Below are 25,294 nucleotides of genomic sequence, written 5' to 3'. Positions count from 1 at the left end.
TCCAGGGAGGAAGAGGAGGGTGAATTACTCCCCATATCGCGGGGGGTGTCCACCCCGCCTGTCATACTGTTTCTTATATGCAAGGGGGAGGGGATGATATTACTACCAATATCAAAGACCTGTACAGCCCCCCTTGTGAGATTGTTCCTAATATCCACGTTGGGAGAGGATGATATTACTCCCAACATCACAGAGGGTGTACACCCCACCTGTGATATTGCTCCTACTATCCAGAATAAGAGAGAATGATATTACTCCCAATAGTGCCGGGGTGTACATCCCCCCCCGTGATATTGTTCCTAATATCCAGGGAGGGGGAGCATGATATTAATAACTGCCAATATCGCTATGGATGTACACCCACCCTGTGATATTGCTCCTAATATCCAGGGGGTAGAGTATGACATTACTCCCAACATAGCAGTGGGTGTACATCCACCCGGGGATATTGCTCCTGATATTCATGGAAGGAGAAAATGATATTACTCCCAATATCACAGGGAGTGTACGCCCCTTCTGTGATATTGTTCCTAATATCCAGAGGGCGAGAGGATGATATTACAGTCAATATCGCAGGCTGCGCATACCCACCCTGTGATATTGTCCCTAATATCCAGGAAAAGAGAGGATATGACTCCCCACGTAGCAGGAGGTGTAAACCCACCTTGAGATATTGTTCCTAATATCCACGGAGGGAAAGAGCCCGATATTACTCCCAATATCTCAGGGGCTGTACATCCCCCCTGTGATATTTCTCTTAATATTCAAAGGCGGAGAGGATGATATTACTCTCAGTCTCGAAGAAAGTGTACCCTCCCGAGTGATATTGTTCCCAATATCCAGAAGGGGAGAAGATGATATTACTACTCACGTCGCAGAAGGTGTACACCCACTCTGTGATATTTTTCCTAATATGCAGGTTGGGGAGAAGATAATATTATTGCCAATATCGCAGAGAGTGTACACCCGCCCTGTGACATTGCCCTTAATATTCAAAGCGGAGAGGATGCCATTACTCCCAATATTGCAGAAAGCCTACACCTCCCATTAATATTGGTCCCATGATCCAGGAGAAAAGAGGATGATATTACTTTCAATATCACAGGGAGTGTCCACGCCCCCAGTGATATTGTTCCTAAATTCAACGTGGGAGAGGATGATACTACACCCAATGCCGCTGTGGGTAGAAACACTCCTGTGATACTGTTGTTAATATCCAGGGGGAAGAGGATGCTAATACTGCAAATCGTGCAGAGGATGCACACCCGTCTATGATATAGTTGGTAGTCTCCAGAGGCGCAGAAGGTATTACTCACAATAACGTAAACACGCCGTGTGTCCACCGTGGATCGTAATATCCTGGGAGGGAGAGGCGGGGTGACGTTACTCCCTACATCATGGGAGCCGCCCGCCCCCCTGCGATGTGGATCCTAATATACAGGCGGGGAGAGGGGAGTGATAGTACTCCACTACTAGGATTTTACCTCTACTGCCACACTTGGTTAACACCCTGGGACATTATTTTCCATATTCTAGGAGGATGGCCCTACCAAAATCACAGGGGGTGTACACCCTGCTATAGTATTCGTAATATTGTAGGGGAATGTTCATCCTGATGTCACAGGACTGTACACACTGTGATATTATTCACAATATCCTAGCGGGACATTAATAATAATGTCACAGTGTGTGTACACCTTGTGGTATTATTCGTAATATCCTAAGGGGAGGTTACTTTTATTGTCACACGGCGTGTATTCCCTTTGATATTCGTAATGTCCTAGAGGGATTTTACTCCTTATGTCACAGGGTTCGTCCACCTTATCAAATTACTCGTATTATGTTTATAAGATGTTACTCCCTATATCACAGGGGGTGTACACTCTGTTGATATTATCATAATACTCTAGGGAAATGTTACTTTTAATGTCGCAGAGGGTGTACACCTTGTGAAATTATTCGTTATAGTTTTGTGGGATGTTACTCCTAATGTCACACGGGGCGTACACACAGTGTAATATTCTATGGAAATGTTACTCGTAAATCACAGGTCCTGTACACCCTTTAATATTCTTTGTAATATTCTAGGAAAACGTTAGTATGAATGTCACAGGGCATATACACCCTGTCATAAAATTCGTAATATACTAGCGGGAGTTCACTACTAATTTCACAATGCGTGTACACCCTTTGATATTATTCGTATTATCTGAAAGGGATGTTATTACTGATGTCCCAACGCATGTACATTCTCTGACTTTATTCGCTTTATCCTCAGGGGATATTATGTCTAATGTCACACGGGGTGTACTTCTTGCGTTATTTTTCATAATATCCTAGGAGAATTTTACTTTTAATGACACAGGGGGTGTACACGTTGTGATATTCTTCGTAGTATTCTAGAAAGATATTATTCCTCAGGTCACAGGGGATGTACACCCTGTGATATTATTCGTACTATCATAGGGGACGTTACTCCAAATGTCACAGAAGGTGTAAACACTGTGATATTACTTGAAATGTGTCAGGGAAATGTACTCGTAATGTCAAAGGGCATGTACATCATGTGTGCACAGCCCCTGTGCTGTTCTTTGAAATATTCTCAAGGGATGTTAATCCTAATATTAGATATGCTGTTAACTATGTGTGAACACCTTTGCGGTATTATTCCTAACATACTAGAAGGATGTAACTCCTAACATCACGTGGGGTATATGCCACGTGTGTACACATCCTGTGATATTATTCATAATACCTTAGGGAGATGCTCATAATTTTACAATTATTTACGTAATATTTTAGCGGGATGATACCCCTAAAGTCACAGGAGGTGTAAACACAGCGATGTTATTCAGAATATTCCAGGGGGATGTTACTCCTAATGTCGCAGGTGTGTATACCCTGTGATATTATTCACACTATACTAGTGGGATATTACTACTAATGTCACCTTCTGTGTGTACACCTTCTGAATATTATTCGTAATATCCTGGGAGGACGTTACTCCTGACATCAAGGGTGTACACCCTGTGTTATTATTAGTAATATTCCTGGGGGATTTTACTTTTAAAATCACATGAGGTGTCAACCCTGTGATCTCATTCGTAATATCCAAGGAAGATGTTACTCCTAATGTCACATGGGGTCTACACCGTGGGATATTCTTTGGAATACCCTAAAGGGACGTTATCTTAATGTCATAGGGTGTGTACCCCTATTGATACTATTTGTAATATCCTAAGGAGATATTGCTTTAAAAATCACAGTGGGTGTGCCCACATGATGTACACCCTGTGATATTGTTCACAATATCCCAGGGAGGTATAACTCTTAATATCACAGCAGGTGTTCTCTATGTGTGTACACCCTGTGATACTATTCATAATATTTTAGGAAAAATGACTCTTAATATCGCAGTGGGTGTACACACTGTGATATTATTCATCATATCCTACAAGTATATTACTCCTATTGGCACAGGGGTTTAACATCCTGTGACATTATTCGTGGTAATCCAGGGGGATGATTTTCCTAAAGTCGCAGGGTGTGTACACCCTGTGATATTATTTGTAATATTCTTGGGGGATGTTACTCCTAACGTCACAAATGTGTACACCCTGTGATATTATTTGTAATATTCTTGGGGGATGTTACTCCTAACGTCACAAATGTGTACACCCTGTGATATTATTCACAATATACTAGCCGGATATTGTTACTAATGTCACAATGCCTGTAAAGCTTGTGATATTATTTGTAATATCCTAAGGGGATGTTACTCCTATTGTCACAGGGGTTGTGCTTTCTGTGCTGTGATTCCTAGTATCCCAGGGGGATGTTACTCCTACCATACAGATTGTGTGCACTTTGTTATATTATTCGTCATATCCTAGAGTGATGTTACTCCTCATGTCAAGGGGGTGTACATCCTGTGATGTTATCGTTCACATTCTAGGAAGAGGTTAACTCCTAATATCACAGAGGGTGTACAATCTGTGAAGTTATTCATAATAGTTTCGGGGGATGTTACTCCTAATGTCACACGGGGTGTACAAACAGTGATATTATTTGTAAGGTTTTTTGGGTATGTCACTCCTAATATCACAGGGGCTGTACACTCTGTCATATTATTTGTAATGTCCTAAAGAAATGTTACCACTAATGTCACAGGCGGTGTATACCGTGTGGTATTATTCCCAATACTGTGGGGTGATGTTACTCCTAATGTCACAGAAGGTGTTCACACTCTGATAATATTCGTAATATCCTAAAAGGATGTTACTACTGATGTCACCATGCGTGTACACAATCTGATATTATTTCTTATATCCTCGGGTGATGTTACTTCTTATGTCACAGGGGGTGTGCTCCCTGTGATATTATTCATAATATCCTAGGTGGATGTTACTTCTAATGTCACAGGGGGTGTACCTTTTGCGATATTATTCGTAATATTTTAGAAAGATGATACTCCTAATGTCACAGAGGGTGTACACCCTGTGAAGTTATTCCTAATAGTTTTGGGGGCTGTTACTCCTAATGTCACCCGTGGTGTACACACAGGGATATTATTCATAATATTTTATGGAAATGTTACTCCTAATATCACAGGGGCTGTACATCTTGTAATATTATTCATAATATCCTAAAGAAATGTTACCTCGAAAGTCACAGGGAATGTACACCGTGTGATATTGTTCCCAATACTGTAGGGGGATGTTACTCCTAATATCACAGGGGGTGTTCACAATGTGACAATTTTCATAATATCCTTAATGGATGTTACTGCTAATGTCACAATACGTGTACATCCTCTGTATTTGTTCATTATATCCTTGGGGGAGGTTACTCCTACTGTCACACGGGGTATACTTCCTGTGATGTTATTCCTAACATCCTAGGTGGATGTTACTCCTAATGCCACAGGCGCTGTATATTTTGTGATATTATTTGCATTATCCAAGAGAGATGTTACTCCTCAGGTCACAGGGGATGTACACCCTGTGATATTATTTGTACTATCCAGGGGACATTACTCCAAATGTCACAGAAGGTGTACACTCTCTGATATTACTCGTAATGTGTCAGGGAAATGTACTCCTAATGTCACAGGGCATGTACGTTATGTGTGCACACCCCCTGTGACGTTATTTGTAATATTTTCGAGGCATGTTAATCTTAATATTACATACGCTGTTATCCATGTGTGAACACCTTTGTGGTATTATTCCTAACATACTAGAAGGATGTAACTCCTGACATCACATGGGGTATAAGCCATGTGTGTACACATTCTGTGATATTATTCATAATATCTTAGGGAGATGCTGCTCCTAATTTTACAAGCTATGTACGTTATGGCTGTACCTCCCCTCTGATATTATCTGTAATATTCTAGGGGAATGTTGCTGCTAATGTCACAGGGGGAGTACACCATGTGTGTTACATGTATATTACATTTTTACACTACTTTCCAGGAGTCAATCAATTTTGTCAATCAATTCACTATTCTTGTTGCCCAAAAGGGTAGAGATAATCACAGATCACAGATCTGTCTAGCATTAGCTAAGGACGTTTTATTACAGAGACGGATGCCTGTGTGTGCCTGCGCATGTGTGTGTGTGTAACTCAATCATAAATCGAAGGTTTAAGCGTTGTGTGGGTGGAAGATAATTCATTCTGACTCCTGGCTTCAGAGTCCCATGTTTGTTGGGAGAAAAGAGGGTCACGCTGGGAAGAATAGTAGCCCTGTGCCCTCCAGAACTGCAGCATGCTTGGGAATTGTGAGGCTTCCTGCCTTCCAGGAGATTTTGGAACTAGGAGGATGTCACCAGTGACTAGCACAGTACCACCTTCCTTACATCTGCCTGTCATCCCTCCTCAGGGCATCCAAATGTGGCCCTCTCCTTAACTCCTTCCTCTGCTTCTCTTCTCACAACCCTGGGATCTGAGCACTCTCTTTACCTGTGCACAGTATCGACTTAGGGAAGCCCCAGCACCTGCTGCAGTCAGGGCCGCAGCCCTGAGCTGAGTCTAGTAGAAATTTTGTGAACTAAACATAGAGCAAGAAATGTAAATTAGTGCACCCACTATGGAAAACAGTCTGGAGATCTCTCAAAGAACTGAACACGGAGCTACTTTTGATACAATTATTTCATTACTGAGTATATACTCAAAAGAAAATACATCATTGTACCAAAAAGACACATACCCTCCTATGTTCACGGCTGCAGTATTCAAAATAGCACAGACCTAATCAAGCCAGGAGTCCATCAATGGTAGACTGTATAAATAAAATATGGTACATATACACCATGGAATACTATACAGCCATAAAAAGAATGAAATCACAACCTTTACAACAATGTGGATGGAGCTGGAGGCCTTAATTCTAAGCAAATTCACGCAGGATAGAAAGCCAAATGCTGTATGTTCTCACTTACATGGGGGAGCTAAATATTGAACACACATAGACATCAATATGGGAAAAATAGACTCTGTGGACTACTTGAGGGTGGCGGGAGAAGGACGGGTTAAAAAAATACCGACTGGGGGCGGTCTCTGCAGCCTGCCTTGCCTGTCTCTCTCTGGGATCGCTCCTCCTCCTGCTCCTCTCCTGCTCCTGTTGGGCCTTGTGACCACCTGGTTACCTGTAGGCAGGCCTCCATTCAGAGTCGCATTGCCACAGGGATGGGTCCTGTCACTCCGCACCCCACCCCCAACCCAGTTACCTTCCCCTGAGCCCTGGTTCCCTGTTGAGGTCACTCAGTGCAAGGAGACCTGGGACGTCGCTGCCCGCTCTCCCCACCAGCGCTTCTTCCCTGGCGTGGGAGGCACCACACCCTCCTCTGCCCCATGCGGGGCCTGAAGGGGCCCCTTCAGATCACAGCCGCCACCACAGCCGCTGCCTCACACCGGAGGGCATGACACAGGGGTGGCTTTCCCAGCTGGCTGCCACACGGGAGCGCTAGATGCTTAGCCCGCCCCGTGGAGCGCTAGATGCTTAGCCCGCCCCGTGGAGAGACCTAAAATCAAGGCATGACTTAACAGCTTATTTTGTAAGAGAAAAGCTCAACCCAAAGGCAGATTGTTAGTTTGGACTTTATTGCAAGCAGAACTGCTATGATGTGCTTTTAGCACTGAAGTGAGTTCCAGGCTAAGAAGAGTAAGTGGCTTCTCTGCTTTCCCTCCCAAGCACAAGTGTATTCACCTTGCAGACTTGAATCACTGAAGATATAAGCCAGCTGTTACTCTCATTTTGGGAGACACCCTGTGGACAGCATGAAGACTGTCCCTGATGGAAGTCTTTAGTAAGCAGGAAGGAGTCAAGGTTAAAGAATGTGTTTGCTTAGCCTGGACTACAGTATTTTGGAAAATGAACCAAGCCTTGGGTTTTGCTCTGGAAGCCTGTCCTGCCTGCTTCTGTAATCTCGCGCTCTGCATCCAGATCTTGGCCCTTTATGGACACCACCGTCTGTTACTCTTACGATTCTCTGCTCTTTTGGGAGTTCAGACGCGGCACCTTATTTCACATCTAAGCTACCCTCTGCCATCCAGAAACGTAGTGGACCTGTAGAACTATATTGTTCTGCTAAACCTGTGACCACTCACATCTCAAGGTGGCATAATGGAAAAAATAGAACAAAAACATGGAATATATTAAGATTCATCAGGGTACTTTGACAGTTTTTTCTCTTAACTCCTTCCTTTCGAGTTACTACCAATGCATTTTCAACAACAGGTCCATGTTGTTGTAAGTGGCCCTGGAGCAGTATCCACAGCAGGTCTTGGTGATTTTGATTCATCCGCAAAGCATTTTATTACAGCAAAATAATAAAGGTGCTGGTTTCATTGGCTGCAGGGTACCAGAGAGTAACCCCAAAGCTGAGGAGTGCGCTAAAATCCAGGGGAAGAGGCTGAAACATTCCACAAAGAATTACTTAAGCCCTCCACAAGAACATCTTTAGATTTTGAATGCATCCTTAGCGGACAAGGGATCATATAAATGTGCAGCTTATAATCCGGCCACACATGAATTAAAAGTTGAACCCATTGGCCAAAAGCTCCTTGTGAGTCACCTTTCTTCAGATGATTTTGGCATTCTTCCCCTGCTCGTTCACAGGTATTAGCTGTTCATTCACATAGCCCTGTGCCTTTGGAGTGTGTGTTTAGTGGGGTCTTGGCTCCTCAAGTGTGTTGGCTAAAGAACAGGCAGGATATTGCCCCGGGAAGCAACTGGAGAAGGCTGTGTTCTCATCTTGCCATAGATAGCATTGACCCAGTGGACTCTGGAAACGATTCCTGCATGGTGCGAAACAACTCTGGAGATGTAAAATATGTGGCATCCATGGTTAATGTACTTGAACACGCTCCTGCTCTAAGGGACTACAGGATCAGACAGTGTCTCTATTTTCCACAGAACACTTTATCTCTGATGCTTGTAGGAGCCCAGCTGCCAAGTATAACTGGTTTCATAATGCGTGGCCTAATCATCCTTCCTCAAGACATTGAACTGCAGGAAATTGATGGAAATTCAGTGGGGTTATTATGCAAGGTACTAGGCTACACCAGTGTTTAGCAGATAATGAGATTGGATTTATGCAGTCTACTGGAAGACTTGAAATAGAAAAAGGCAATGGATTCAAGCAAGTTATAATTTTGACACCAGCAAGCACAAAAGTGGTAGATGGAGACTTTGTTACTCTGTCCTTCAGTGCCACGAGGCTGTTGGGTCCGGTCATTTGTTGGTATGACCGCCATGGATTGATAACCAGCCATCTCTCTTAAGTCCTTAGATCTAAATCCCAAAAGTCAAACTTACCAAGACCTGGAATCTTGGAGCTAGAGCCTGTCTACTTCATCATGTCCCAAGCTGGCTTGAGCCCTCTCCATACTCAGGCTGTGATGCGGGAGCATGTGGAGAAAAACATCTGTGAAGCTACAGATGAACATGGTACCATGCAGGCAGAAGCACCTCTCATGGTTGTTCTTTTTGAAACAAACAAAAGGAGAAATAGTCACACTTTTTGTTGCTACCCAGAATAATGAAAAAAAATAAGAGATTGTTCAGAAACTGGATTATTCAGCTCATTTCCAGAGAAAGTACATCCCAGTGCAGTTTCTAGAAACATCAGAGAAAAATGCTAGTGGTATCTCTGTTCCTGAGGTCCCCACCAAATGGAAGCCCTACAGACCCCCATACCAGTACATACAACCTGGTGTGGAGGGCAGGCAAGGAAAGTGGACTGCCCATCAATGCCTATTTTGTGAAGTATCAGAATCTGGACTATGAAGTTAATGTGATGGGAAGTTGGCACAGGGTTTGAATCCCAGGAAGTGAAAGTGAGCTTCATTTAGCTGAATTGGAGCCATCTGGTCTTTATGAACTCTTGATGGTTGCAAGAAGTGATGCAAGTGAAAACCCACCTGCCATGCTTACCTTCTGAACCAGCAAAGAAAAGACAGCATCATCAAAAAACACCCAGACGTCCTCTCAACTCGTAGGCACCCCCAAGTATCCTGTTGTTTCAGAAGCTGCAAACAACAATTTTGGAGTGGTGCTTACAGATTCATCTAGGCACAGTGGCGCTCCAGAGGCACCAGATCACCTGATTATCTCCACTGCATCAGAGACGTTGGTCTATGTCACTTGATTTCCTTGGGCAATTGGGAATTCTTCAATCGCTGCCTTCAAGGTCAAATATAAATGGATGAGGACCAGTGACTGGCTGGTGGCAGCTGAACATATCCTTCCTTCCAAAATTTCTGTGCAAGTTTGTAGTATAGAACCAGGTTCAACATACAAATTTTGGGTCACTGCTATCAACCATTATGAAGAGAGTTTTCAGAGATCAGCGTCTCATCCTTATCCGGTGACTGGGTTCCCCAGACTTTTTTCCAACTGTGCAATAACGGACCTCACATTGTATACACAGAGGCTGTCAGCGTTACTCAGATTGTGCTAATGTGGACATGCATTCCACGAAGTAACAACAACACTTCCATTCTTTTGTGTCTATTACTGACCCACAGATAATGACAACACCAATGTTTATAAGAGGGATGTTACAGAAGGTTCAAAGGAGTGGCACATGATTGGCCATCTGCTGTCAGAAACTTCCTATGGCATTAAAATGCAGCGCTTCAGTGAAGAAGAAAGTGAGTTTAGCAATGTGATGATCTGCGAGACTAAAGTGAAATGTGCTCCTGGAGCTTCTGAGTATCCGAAAGGCTTGAGTACCCCTCTGAATTCCTCAGGAAGTGAAGGAAATGCGAGGCCAGCAACCAGCCCTGACAGAAGCAGTGACATGTTATATCTGATCCTTGGCTGTATGCTGGGTGTCTTGGGCCTCATTCTTATGGTTTTCATTGAATCGTGCCTGTGGAAGAATCGCCAGCAGAATATCATACAGAAATATGATGCTCCAGGATACCTCTATCAAGGATGAGATATTAATGGACAGATGATGTAATAATACACCACTCTCTCAGGAGCAAATGAAATAAATGGAAGTGTTCATGGGGGTTTACTGAGCCATGGCGGTCTCAGCAGTGGCTGTTCCCACCTTCACCATAGGGTTCTCAATGGGGTCAGTGTAATTGTGAATGGGAGCTTAAATGGAGGATTTTACTCTGGGCACACCAACTCTCTTACAGCAATGGGAATGGCACTGGAGGTTGTAATCCTAAGCAAATTAATGCGGGATCAGAAAATTAAATGCTGTATGTTCTCACTTATAATTGGCAGCTAAGCATAGAATACAGAGAGACATCAGTATGGGCAAAGTAGACTCTGTGGTCTACTTGTGAGTGGACGGAGAGGGATGGGCTTAAGAAACTACTTATTGGAGGCGGACTCTACAACCGGACTCGCTTGTCTCTCACAGGGCATGCTCTGGGCAGCCCTGAACCCGCCGTGTTACATGTCCACTCCCCTCCGCCTGGAGGAGCGCTGCCGCGGGGGCGCGCCCCAGGTCCCCTACACTGAGCCCTGATGCCGGGCTCCAGTGTCAAGGTGCCAGAAGAACCAGGACCCAGCGCCCGCCTGACCTACCCAGCGCCTGCATCCTGGCCTGCAAGACACCGCGCCCTCCTCTGCCCTGCGTGGTGTGCGGAGGGACCCCTTCGGATCACAGCCGCTGCCGCCATAGCCGCCACCATAGCAGCCGCCATCGTAGTAGCCGCCGCGGGCGTCGGAGGGAAGGATCTGAGGGGGGCTTTCCCAGCCGGTGGCCCCACAGTGACTCTGGATACTTAGCCCGCCCGGCCGAGAGATCTAAAATCAAGACATGACTTAACAGCTTATCTTGTAGGAGAACAGCTCAACCCAAAGGCAGATTGCTAGTCTGGACTTTATTACAAGCGGGACTGCGGTGATGTTTATAGCACTGAAGTGAACTCCATTGTAAGTACAGAAAGTGGCTTCTCTGCTTTCCCCCCCGAAGCACAATCATATACACCTTGCAGACTTGAAACACTGAAGATGTAAGCCAACTGTTACTCTGACTTTTGGAGACTCCCTGTGGACAGCATGAAGACTGATCAAAGTCTTTAGTAAACAGAAAGGAGCCAAGGTTAAGGAATGCGTCTGATTACCCTGAATTGTAGTACCTTGGAAAGTGAATCAAGGCCTGGGTTTTGCTCTGGAAGCCTGCCTTGCCTGCTTCTGTAATCTGGCGCTCTGCATGTGAATCTTGGGCCCATATGGACATTGCTGTATGTTACTGTCATGACTCTCTGCTCTTCCATGAGTTCGGACTTGGCACCTGATTTTACTTCTGAGCCACTCTCTACCGTCCAGAAACGTGGTGGACCTGTAGAACTACATTGTTCTGCCAAACCTGTGACCACTCATAGCTCATGGTTGCATAATGGAAAATAGTAGGATAGAAACATGGAACATATAAAGATTCATCAGAGAACTTTGACAATTCTTTCTCTTAACTCCTCTCTTTTGAGTTTCTACCAATCCCTTGCCAAAAATAGCGTTGGTATTATTTTGAGTGGCCCTGTATCAGTGTCCGTGGCAGTTTTTGGTGATTTTGGTTCATCCACAAAGTGTGTTATTACAGAGGAGGAAAAAAGTGCTGTCAGGATAATAGAAACGATGTCATCTGCGTTCGCACAGAAAATCCAGAAGAGTTCAGCAGAGGAGACAGCTGTGTCTATTCAGAAACGGACAGCAACAATTTACATTGGTATCCTCTTATTTTGCCACCTATCTCAGAGGACGGTGCTGAAAAGACAACATGGCCTCCGCCTGGTATTCCTTTGGACAGCCCATCAGGGGTCCTCCAGCGGCCCCAGGAAAGTGGAGGATGTGCAAACAACCAGTCATCTTCTGACTTCAAGCCTGTAACCAACTGCACAAAACAGGCCTGGGAGTGAGCTGTGTGAAGGATCCTAATTCAAATCGGAGAAAATCATTCTTTATTTTTTTTTTTTTTTGCAGTATAATGTCATGTGAATGTGTCTTAAAATGTGTGCCCTTTTATATTATTTATGCCTGAAAAGTTTTCTTACCCGTTGCTTCCTTGCTCTCAGTAAGAAACAACCTTGTTTTGCATAGCTTTCAATCACCTGGAGGGCAGAGGGATCATTCCAAATTTTCTAACAACTGTAGTGGCAGTAAGAACTCCTCATGCAACTGATTCCATCTCTTGGCTGCTTCAGCGCAGAGGAAATGCAGCGGCCAATTGAAAGTTGCCAGCAGTCAGGTTTTCAGATGGAAAACCGTCTTTCAATAGTGTATTATCAGACTTTCTGAGAACACTTTGAAGTCAACTACGGTTGTTTATAATAGCAGACCTGACTGATGAATTTTAAAAGAGTGCCTTCCACTAAAGTGGTGATGTGACCAGACAACATTCTCTCTATCTGCACGTGGGCACAAGTGATGTTCAGTCTTCTAGTCACTAGTCATAAGCAGTGTCGTGGACATGGTAGAGTGTAAGATGTAGTTGAATGATTGCAGTATGCAGAAAAGGAACCCAGGCCAGAGAGACAAATAATGCTTTAGTATCCCTCTGCTTTAAAATTACATTGATTCCTAAAATGGCCGGTATGGGGCTCTTTTTGACTGTTTCTAAGAGTAGGAACAAAATAAGACTTGAAGTCGTGGCTTGAAAAGAAAGATCCACATTTTCAGAAGAAAAAAGGGGAGGGCTGCAGGGAGCCTCTCTTGGAGGGAGCTCTTCCGTCTGCTCCATTAGCCTAGGAGCATGCTCATGGTGTCACACTGCCAGAAACTAGTCATTCTCTCACTTCCAACAGGGGCAACAGCCTGAAGGTGTGAGTGTCAGAAAATACTTATTTTGGAAGGAAAGGTGTTTGTCGTTGTTGTTGTTTATTTTCTGAAGTTTCCTGAATTTTTTCCAGAATGTCTTCCTTTTAAACAGGCACCTAAAGCCCTGGTCAGCAGAACTCCTGACCACTGCTGCCTCTGAGTGACAAGGACATTGGAGCTGTCTTTGGATTGATCTTCTCCACATTAATAAATCATTATGATATAATATTTAAAAACTACCTACTTGGTACTATGCTGACTACCAAGGTGACAGGATCCGTATTCCAATGACAAGGTTAATGGAGACATACAATTCTACAGTCATTTATATTTTAATAGCATTATACTCTTTTAACCATCCTCACGTTGTATACAATCTCATTGTATATTAGGATTCAGCTATTAGAGCAATAAGGAAGAATGGATAAATACAGTCAGCTTTTTGTTTTGTTTTGTTTTGTTTTGTTTTGTTTTGTTTTTGAGACAGGTTCTCACTCTGTCGCCCAGGTTGGAGTGCAGTGGTAAGATCACGCCTCACTGCAGTGTCGACCTCCCCAGATCAAGCAGTCCTCCGACCTCAGCCTCCCAAATAGCTGGATACAGGCTGAACTGACATGGCTGAGTAATTTTGTTGTTGCCATTGTTGGAGAGACAGGGTCTCACCTTGTTGCCCAGGCTTCTCTCCAACTCCTGGCTCAAGTGATCCTCCCACCTCAGACTCTAAAAGTGCTGGGACTATATATATATATATATCTATATATATATATATCTATATATATATATATATAGATATATATATATATATATATAAAATATATGAAAAATAGTGCTTGGAAAATAAGCTTACTAATTGAAAAATATATATATGAATGATTGCTTTGAAATATATATATATTATATACATGCACACACATATAAATGTATATATATATATATATATATACAACCTTCATCTGAGAGTAGGTATGCTTTTGGCTTCTGAGATGAACATATTCACAATGATAAATATTTACTATGAATTCAGCTAAACGTGAAACTCAGCAATATTCGTATCTATTTACCTCTATTTCTACCTAAATCTGTATTTCAAAAGTTGTGGCTAAGCCTTCCTAGTTAGTTAGATTTTTATCCTTTACCATTTAATGTGTGTGTGGTTTGGAGACTGCTTTCACAGATCAGGAAGTTGACAATTATGTCCCACATTCAGTGGACTAACAGCTCAGAGATCCTCTCTCTGGTTACTGCTACGACAGTGCATGGTCAGTCTTCCAGATCACCGGAGACGAATGTGATTTTATTTTTAAGTCTAGCTTCTAGGAATCACTCCCTGGAACAGAAGAATTTATTGTTCACCCAGTGTTCACTCAGAATTTGTGCTTTAGCTCTTCAGCCAGTAGGGCTAAAAGCTCTTTATTGATGAATCAGTGGTTAGCTTGGGGAGTGCTAATAAATTTGTCCACGTTCCACCTTGATTGCTCTTGAGCGGGTGCAGGCTGGCACAGATACACAGCCTTCCAGATCTCCAGAAATTGGTGATCCAAAGACACTTTTTCTTGGGTTTCTCTTTGCCTGGTTTTCTCTGGTGAACTTCTGGCTGGCTGTCAGAAGTTTATTTGTTGGTACAAAGCAGGCTAAAGATTCCAAGCTCCTCTTTAATGTTCCTAACTGAGGTCTCCATTGTTTTTGACGATGCCCTTGGGAATGTACCTTTTCATGACTGACTCAAAATCAATCATTAATGTGAGGCATTGAGCAAAACTCTCAGTTTTTACGGCCTGTCAGTCCTCCTAGATGAATCTCTGCATCACTGCAAAGGAGTTGACAGTGGCTTCTCTAGCACTCACACACGCTCTACAAGTCTGTGCTGGAGTAGGTAGGGGGATGGTGTCTCCCGGTGTTTTGTCCTATCCCTTGAGGGATGGAAGATACAGCCAGTGGGAAACTTGGGCATAGCAACCCTAGACCTGCTGTTCGGGGTGGAGATTCTACCCTATCATTGGAGGTTGTATGTGCATTATCCCATCCAGTCCTCACAACTATAAGAGAAACATATTTCTCTCATAAACTTATTAGAACAGCCAATTAAACTGAAGTTTAAATTATTGGTCATATTTATGCCAGGCATGGTTGCTCACACCTACAATTCCCAGTACTTTGAGAGGCTGAGGTGGGAGGATCACTTTCTCTTACAATTGTAGGACAGAATAAGATAATTCATTTAAAATTTGATTATCCACTGCCTGTATCTAGTATTCCTTCTATTAATTCAAGTCATTGTTTATGAAGGAATTTTCATATTTTTGTGAATTATTCTTAAACATTAAGAACTTCTTATTCTTATGAAGGGGCAATCATAAAGTAATTCATGTTCAAGAACACATTTTAAGACACAGATTTTTCTTATAATGAAAGAGAGTGAAACACAAATAATTTAAACTTCAGTTGAATTGGCTGTATTTAGGCCTCGCCTAGTGGCTTATGCTTACAGTCCCAGCACTGTTAGAGGCTGAGGTGGGAGGATGACTTGAGCTAGGAGCTTGAGAGAAGCCTGGGCAACTGGGTGAGACCCTCTCTCTCCAGCAACAGCAAGAACAAAATTACTCAGGCATGGCAGTTCAGCCAATAGTCCAGCTATTTGGGAGGCTGAAGTTGGAGGATTGCTTGATCTGGGGAGGTTGAAGCTGCAGTGAGCCGTTATCTCACCAGTACACTCCAACCTGGGCAACAGAGTGAGAGCCTGTCTCAAAAACAAAACAAAACAAAAGCAAAAAGCTGACCGTATTTATCCATTCTTCTTTATTGCTCTAATAGTAGTATTCTAATATACAATGAGATTATATACAAGATGAGGATGGTTAAAACAGTATAATGCTGTTAAAACATAAACGACTACAGAATTGTATGTTTGCATTACTACTATCATTGAAATAACCCATTACACAACCCATCTGTCATTAAACTTTTGGATCAGAGATACTCTTTATAAATTGTGTTGGCCTTTTTTAGACTTTGTTCTCAGCAATCCTCATCAAAGGAGGCATTCCTAGATTGCTTTAAATAAATTCAAAAAACACATATCAGAAACTCTTGATATGTTTGTTGTGTGCCATATTGCCAGTAATTAGGTTAAATGCTAGAAAATACACAATTAAATATGATATTTGATATACAGTTGTACCTCCCTATGAATGGGTTCTGCACCCATGGATTCAACTCATCATGGATTAAAAAATTTCAGGAAAAAAATGGAATGATTACCTTTTCATAGAACATGTGCAGACTTTTTTTGCTCATCATTATTCCCTAAATAATACAGTGTAACAACTACTAACATAGCATTTACATTGCATTAAGTATTTTAAGTAATCTAGAGATAATTAAAGTACATAGGAGGATGTACTTAGGCTACATGCAAATAGTTCCTCATGTTTTGTAAGGACAACTGAGGATTATTAGCATCTAAGGATTTTGGTATCTGTGGGGAGTCCTGGAACCAACTTCCAGTCGATACTTAAGGAAAGTCTTCATACAAAATTAACACGATCAAAATATAGGTATTTCTGATAATAAGGATATTTTACTGCACATGTATTTTAAAAACTTCAAAGACCTAAATAAATTTGCAGTTTTCTTAAAATGTAATGAGGCTTCTGAGTATTCTGTATTTTCTGAAGCAAAAAGCGAGTCTTACTTTCTATTCTGGTAATGACATGTTCCCAGGTAACTGTCTGTAGGATGCCATCGGTGAAATTACTAAAACCTTACAGGTTTTCAGTCTTTTTATCTGTATCATTGTCACTCTCTTAAGATCTGTGTCCATCGATAGTTTGTTCCTGAGCTAACGAAAATTGACTGAGCCTGTCAATTGGATAAGCAGTCCAATTTATAACTTTATTAAATAATATTTCTCAATATCCCTGTTGATTTTGGTTACATTCAGTAGCCAAAATGAAAAGGAATACAGGGGTAAATTTGGTAGCTTTTAAACAGTTGTATCATATGTTTTTATCAATTATTTTGTGCATTTATTCTTTTATTCAAACAGATAATGAATATCAGTTGAATTTTAAGCATTGTGTACTTTCTTGGAATATACCTGTGTGTAGTACAAACACAATCCTTTTCTTGTAATCTGAGAAGCAGAAAAGATGCCTACTATTACACTGTGAGTTTTACAAAGAAGAGTATAAGGTTTTCTGAGTCTTTAAAACAAAGCCTAATCTAGTCCGGGAGCTAAAGAAAGAATTCCCTGAAGAAATGTTGGAACTTACACTTGATGAAATGGGACTTAGCAGATGTGGAACAGAGAAAAAAAAATTCCAGTTCAGGGGGAAGAAACCTGTGCTCTTGCATTAACCCATCAGTTTGGATAAACGCACGCGGGTATTCATTTACCTGGGCTGGCTTGGAAATCAAGGCAAAGAAAAGATACAGCATTAAAGAAAAGACATGGGCAGTATTCTAAGAGAGAGTAGTTTAATGAAAATCAAAACAAATGCATACCTCCACACTTTTAAAAATGGTACAAAGTTTCATGGAAAAAGATAAAGAATGTCAAGTAGTCAGTAGCATTCTCAGAAGTCGGTGTTTCTGATACCTTTAGTCATGTTACTGACCTATCTCTGATTCTTTGAGTGCAAAGCAAAGCAAAGCAAAGCAAAGCAAAGTTGTAAGAGGGTAAGGGAAAGAACCGAGAGGCTACAGATGAGAAAACCGTTGGCCACATTAACAAAGCTTACTATGCCACAGTCGTCATCTAGAAACACCCCCATCTGGCCTAGAGGCCTTTCTGTATACTGAGATAATAGTGGGGAAGAGGTCTTGAGATGACACTGGTAGACTTCTTGACACAGAAAAGTAGAAAAATTTTCTTGGAGTTAACCAGCATGTCATTTCTCATTGTCCAAGAATCACTGCAAAATCTAACAGCCCAGTTCCAACAGTGTCCAACGTCCACCTCTCAGTAATATCTTCCAAGAGTGAATGGCAGGGCTCGCCATCAAGAAAACACTTAGATTTTGTTGGAGTTGGGGCAGTGTTGAGATCATCAGAACCAAAGAGTAGCTGTCTCAGAACTTCAAACAAGGGGAATGTACCAAGTGGTTATTTTATTATCCCAGGAAATATCCACTGCAGGAATAAGAAAACAGTCACATGAAAACATAGTGTTACAAACTTCTAATAGATGTGCACTTTACATAGTGTCTACGTATGCCAGGGTATCGCTGGAAATATGGGTCAGGACAGCAGGCACATAAAAGAAGAAATACGTCCTTAGATTTAACCATTGTGCTATTCTTAGTTATCGAGGAGTCCTTACAGACTCCCAGAGTCCAGTCCCAAGAGTTGCCCTCATCCAGCTCCCAGTAGTGTTTGCCAGAGGAGAAGACCCAGGCTCCCCAAGCAGCAAAATTGTCAGATCTGTCAGAATGCAAAGATTCTGGTCTAAACATCAAACTTCTCACATCCTCAAACAGCCTGATATTGTAATTGGTTACTTCCCATGTGAAGGAAATTTCCACGGTGGAAAAAAGAGAATGTTCCAGTGAAAAGCAGTTTATCAATTCTCATGTTCAGATAAGAAAGAGATTCTCACTAGAAAACACAGGTCAAGATTAGAAAGAAACTTGTGTCTGGAAAAATGTTGGAATCAAAGGGTGTTAGGATAGCTGCACGAGAAAACGCCTAAACTTCAATGATCGCAATTTCTATAAACTCTATAAGTATAAATGGGAGGAAGGTCATGTCTATGTCTAGTTAGCGACCTTTCATAACAACTGAAAACCTGGAAGCTATTGCACTGCAGCCAAGTCCATAGCAATAAAATTAACCTTCGTTGTCTCTTCTCTGTCAGGGCAGATCAGGAGGCTTGGGACAGGAGATGAGGTGAGGAGCCATCCTTAGACCCAAATAAAAAAGTTATCACTTTGCCAGAAATATTATAATCTGCCACTTAAACTAGTCAATTCATACTTAAAGAGAAAATCTGACTCTGCCTTCTAAAAAGGGCAGCTTCCTTGCAAGAATTATCTGACTTTCATGCCAGATTCAGGCACAGACATATTTTACCTGCTGGATTTATTATGATCTATCCTGGAGTTCTATCTAAGGCCTCATCAACCAACAAATCACGTTCCTATCGTTCACAGATTCTCAGTTTTTGCATTGTTATATAAGTTACTCATGTATGCTTTAGTTGATTAAAATGCACATGATTAAAATTATAAATGCTATGAAACTTCACCTGAAATGTATTTAAAAAAACACTGTCACTCAAATCAGTCATTAACTGCACTGAATTTGAAATTGAAATGTCCTGAATTAATTCAGTTCTGTATACTTCCTGTAATAATTGTATACAGGAAATTGTATCACGGTTGAACCATACATGAATGGTTCTACATCCTAAAGGGCCCTTCTGCAAGTTTTACTTTTCTAAGAAATTTGTTATATGGCTGATTCCACCATCTTTTATTTAGTTTTGTCTGTTTGATGACAATGAAACTATAAATATAAATACTTATTCACAGGCTATTTTCTTCTAGATGAAAAATCATTACACTGGGAAAGCTGCCATGGAAAACCAGAATTGAAGGCATTGCATGTGGATCCCACCAAGAGGGTGACACTCACCTAGAAAGCGGTTGAACCTATCCACCAGCCCAGTGATGGGCCCTGTAGTGAAGCTCTGGATTCACAGGCTGGGGCACGTGCAGCAGCACGGCTCACTCCTGCAAGGAAGTAGGTTGAGTTGGTTAAGTTTCTGATGTCTGTGTTTAAGAAATAGATTCCAACAGAAAATGCTTCATTCAAACCCACTTCTGATATTGTAATGTACCTCCACAATCCTAGGATGGGTTTCTGGCTCTTAGGGAATCTTTCTAACTCTTCACTCCATTTCTAACCTACTGCCACTGAAAGATAAATGCCTCTCTCCCTATCTGCCACCAAATAGATGATCTCTAATTATGATTCTGAATCGTGAAAAGAGGCAATCGTTATTCTAGCAACTTCTGCATTGAACTCTTCAAAACATAACCCCCTGAGTTACTTGGAAAAGTAAGAAAAGGTTAATGTCTGATAAAAGGCATAGGTAACATTCAACATACAACACAAACACATGAGTACACACACACACCCACACAATCACACTGACACATTGTGGTGTTGGTAAATTATGTTTTCACTTTGTTGGAAACAGCTTGATATTTTTCATTGCATGCCTTGTGCTCCAGGTTGCACTGACGGCCAATAACATACCTTGCCATCATGTCTCCCAAATCCTGTAAAGAGAGAGAGAGAGAGAGAAAAAAAATGACTTTTTTAGAAAGTTGTTATTCCTGTTTTGTGAGGTGGCTCACACCTGTAATCCCAGCACTTTGGGAGGCCAAGGTGGATGGATCATCTTAGGTCAGGAGTTCCAGACTAGCCCGGACAACATGGCAAATACCCATCTCTACTAAAAATACAAAAAAATTAGCTGTGTGCGGTGGTGCACACCTTTATTCTCAGATACTAGGGAGGCTGAGGAAGGAGAATTACTTGAATCAGGGAGGCAGAAGTTTCAGTGAGCTGAGATTGGGCCACTGGACTTCAGCTTGGATGACAGAAGACTCCGTCTCAAAACAAACAAACAAACAAGTTGCTATTCTGAGGGTCTGCTCTTTAGGTTTCGAAGACTTTAGAATTACCACATACTATCACTGCAACAGTTTTAAAATGTATTCTCATCTCTAACACTTATTATACTTGTAAGACCTATTGACATAATCTATTTCTGATAAATTCAGGATCCTAAATTTGAGTGAGAGAGAAAGGTGTGAGTAGTGACTGCGCATTGCTGCAGCTGTCTACAATGTGGTCTTTTTCAGGGCTCGTCCCCGAAGGGTAACGTGGCTCAAATCAAGAACATTTCAAACCTAGGACTTCCCAAAAGGAGGAAGAAGGGAATGTTAGTTTTTCCCTAATTTATTTGTATTATCCTATGGAAACAAAAATAGAATTTTCACATGATTTTTTTTCTTCCAGAGTTCGAATGAAATGTGCTGGAGGAGGAAGCTTGTGGTAGAAAACGTTCTATGGAAATCTAGTTGCACAATTCCATAAAGCTTTCTTTCGGTTCTTACTTGGAGCAATTCCACATCTGGTTTATGACACATTTCCATTAGTTCCTGATACATTTCTTTCAAGTGTTTACTCTTGATCCATGTTGATCCAACTTCTCTGGAGTTGCTGAAAATTCTCTTGGTATTCCTCGTTCAGTCTCTCTAAACGTTGTTTTTCTCCTTTATGGAGAACTGGATGCAGCTTCCTATACTAATTCCTGATCATCTGTGCCCATAAAACCACATCAATCTGTAGGGACATGGATTTTGTAGGCTAAATGCTTAGGTCTACTTCCACCTCACAGAACCCACAAATTCATCCTCCTCATTCCTTCTTTTATTTTCCACCCTTTACAAACAGGATGATGAGTTAAGCAAGACCTTCCTTCAAAATTTATGTAATTCATCAATTCTCGAACACCTGCAAAAAAGCCCTTTTGATTTAAATGTTTAAATATATGTCCTTTTAAATCTGAAATACCATTAGAAAACAACTAAAATTTATGATTGATTGTTAAATTGTCATCAATAATATATATAATCTTTGTTATTCACTTAGTTTGTAGTCTCAAACCTTTGTACTTCACAGCCCAAACAATCACTCTAAGTAGAGATGCTGTTAGTGTATTATAATCAGGATCAGAAGCCATCACACGGAAAGGATCTTAGTAAAAACTTTAACCCCCATCTCTCAAACCGACTACTTCTTTTCTGTCTCCCACCTTTCTTCCCTCAAAAGCCACAGGCTCTGAATTGCCCTGCCATTCTGAGAACATGAATCTCCATTCCATTGTGTTTCTCCTCTCAATATTGACATATTTATTCTCACACTCCCCCGGTCATTTGTTGTCCCTTCTCCTCAGCTTTTCATCGTGTTACATTTTCTCCTACTTGACCTGGCATCATCTGGGCCCCTTGCTGTCAGATTTAACCAGCACAGGCACTTTTCTTAAATTACTGATCCCACCTGCTTTTTTGCCCCTGGATAACATCATATTCACCATTAAATGCCTTTATTCCTCAATTATATACTATTTAATCAATATTACATAATTCATTTATACAGAAATCTCTGCCTGAAATACTTACTAATTTTAAGCACCTACTTGTCCTTCAGAATTTATATCTATTTTTATTTATCTGAAAGCTTTTACAGAAAACCTGCACAATTGCTATATTGAACAGTCTGGTTGTTTTCCAGCCTATGAATAAACACATGACAAAATCTGGTATATGAAAATTTCAACTCAAGTTGCTAATATAAATGCTCTCAGCATGCCTGTCTCAAGCTGGTCGTGAGGACACATGGTCTCATACTTACCCTCCAGAGGAAGGCTGTTCTTCTCTCCTCATTTAGATTTCTCTGATTTTCTTGAATCTTTTTCCATAAAATCCTCATTTGCTTTAAGAGCTTCTCCTGCAAAAGAATTACTAGGTTGAACAACAGAAAATGAAACACCATAAATTCCACACTCTGAGTGGTATACGCAAGCAACGGATATAATACATAAATACATTAGAAAGGGGAAACAAAAACAAATTTTTCACTGCTCATCCTCAATGGATATTTTTCAGTTTGAGGATTCAGAAAGCAGAACAGTTTAGGGAACTGAAATGTGAAGATTTCCTGTAACTTGGCTAATGTTCAGGGAAACATCCTGCTTCAGAACCCACTATGCTAGCCCCCAGATTTTGTAGTGTGCTAGTCCCATACTCGTTTGTCCAATAATATTAAATATATTTCCAAAATACCTTTCTTTGCGCTAGTAGTTTTGGTGACTTTTCAATGTCTTTAGCATTGAAGTGTAGACTCAATAATAATGACATTTACTTGTTCACGCTCTGTTTGGGTCCAAGCTTCATGAAGGAAGGTAGAGTTGCATATTTTATTCAAAATTTCATCGTTGGTACCTAGAACAGCACCTGGCACTCAGTAAAGAATGGAGTAATCACCATGATGATTATCATCGTCCTTCTAATCTCTTTAACTCTGCCACCTTCCAGCATTCAAGTGATCGCAGAGCTATCTGTTACCTGGTGTTCCTCAGCTGCCCCTTCAGTGGGATAGTGTTTGTGAGCCCCGTGCTCCTGAGAGTTGGAGCACAGCAAACAGAGCAGACTCTTGTCCATGTCAGAGAACATCTTCTTTGTTTCCGTGTGGTCGCACATATTTGTTTCTCAGAGCTCCGGAATTGCCAGAGACTGGCTTTTCTCACAACGGTCACTAAGTTCTTCAGGAGAATATTGGTTTTGAAGTCCTTGTTCTGTGATGGTTCCCTGCATGCAGGGCAGTTGGCAGGACTTCAGGCTTCTTCCCAGGAAAGGCAGAGACAGGGCCTACAGAAGCTGTGCCCACAGCAGACGGTGACAGGGTCTACCAGGTAGTTCAGGCAGATGACACAGGTGAGTTCCTTCTGGAAGGCATGTGAGAAGTCTGAGTCCATTTTCCTAAGGTAAGAAAACCACAAGAATTTAATCTTCTACCCTGGAGAGACAAAGGTCCAAGCAAAGTTTGAATCAGGTTGCGATTGAATAATATCTTTTCTTTCTAGAGAAGAATAGGCTTTAATTTGCAACGACAGAGATAGGAAAAACAGAAAACCAAGGCACTAAGAGATATCGACCTCTCTAGGAAAACGTGACTGTTCTCCAATCAACACACGGCCAGCTTTCCAAACTCTATTTTCTTGCATAGAAGAATGTCGGATTTTTTGAGGGGTTAGTGTCCACAAAATTGCTTGGGCTTCACAGGTTTCATCAACCTGTAAACTCAAGGATTGAGTCTTGAATGATCTGAGAATCAGTAACACTCTTAATTGCCAGTGATTGGTTTAGAGAAGGCAAGCTAACTAAGCTCTTCTACTCTCACTTTTTCATTTAACTGTAACAACCATCCATCGTGACTTTTCCAGAAGGACCCCGCTTGAAAATGTTAGAGCAGAACTCATACTTAGACCCCAATCAGAAAAAGCTAGCCTTTACTCTCCAAGATAAAACAGACAAATCGAGGTAAAGGCACTTCTCCAAGGTAAAACAAACAATCATTGCTTTTCTAGGCTGCTATGTTAATTCAATCAAAGAAACTTTCTGGCGTGTTTACTGTTCCTGGACTGTCTGTTAATTTGGGGATATACTGGATAATATTACAACATTTTTAAAAGACACGTAATTAGAATTACAAAAGATTGATAAACTGTAGGAGAGTACACAAAGGATAGAAATATTTTCTAAGCTCTTTGGGCGCATTATCATTACTCTTTCACGCAGTCCTAAAACGAGTAAGTATTATGCAATAATAATAGGCACTAGACAGTAAGTCAGAGTTTTAAATGTATGTTTTGAAAAAAAAAAAAAAAAAGAGGGAAAAAAAAAACCTAGGCCAGGCAAGGTGGCTCAAGCCTGTAATCACAGTATTTTGGGAGGCCAAGTCAGGCGGGGTGTTTTGAGCTCAGGAGTTCTAGACTGGCGACATGGCAAAATGTCTAGGTCGGCCTATGTCTATAAATATATATGTGTGTATAATAGCGGAACATGAGGGCCCATGCCTGTAGTCCCAGCTACTTTGGGAGATGAGGCTGAAGGATTGCTTGAAGTGAGAAGTAGAGGCAATAGTGAGTCTCATTTCCACCACTGCACTCCAGCCTGGGTGGCCGTGTCTAAAGCAAACAAAGAAACAAAGAAATGAAAAACCTAAATCCTGGTTTCTACACTGTATAAATATATGATCCTTCTATTTCTGACATTTCTGCATGGTTGCCGGTGAGACTTTTCTGCAGAAATACTCATTTCTTGCTTTCTTTGACAGACTGAAGTTTGTGAAGAGACTTTTACCATTTTTTAGAAAAAATGTTTGCCCGAATCATGCAATGCACTCTCTACCTATATGTAGCCATACATTGTAACA

At 41.4% G+C, this 25,294-nt stretch overlaps 2 pseudogenes; one reads left to right on the top strand and one right to left on the bottom strand.

The window, feature by feature from the left end:
• Positions 1-7,434: 7,434 nt before the first annotated feature.
• Positions 7,435-10,994, top strand: LOC129485365 (cell adhesion molecule-related/down-regulated by oncogenes-like; annotated as a pseudogene).
• A 3,734-nt stretch (positions 10,995-14,728) lies between these two features.
• On the bottom strand, positions 14,729-23,834 carry LOC129485364 (tripartite motif-containing protein 43-like; annotated as a pseudogene).
• Positions 23,835-25,294: the final 1,460 nt, after the last annotated feature.

Source organism: Symphalangus syndactylus, chromosome 6 (genome assembly GCF_028878055.3).
Source record: "Symphalangus syndactylus isolate Jambi chromosome 6, NHGRI_mSymSyn1-v2.1_pri, whole genome shotgun sequence".
NCBI classification, from domain to species: Eukaryota; Metazoa; Chordata; class Mammalia; order Primates; family Hylobatidae; genus Symphalangus; species Symphalangus syndactylus.
The sequence above is the reverse complement of the archived record's forward strand: the minus strand, read 5'-3'. Positions and strand labels throughout refer to the sequence as shown.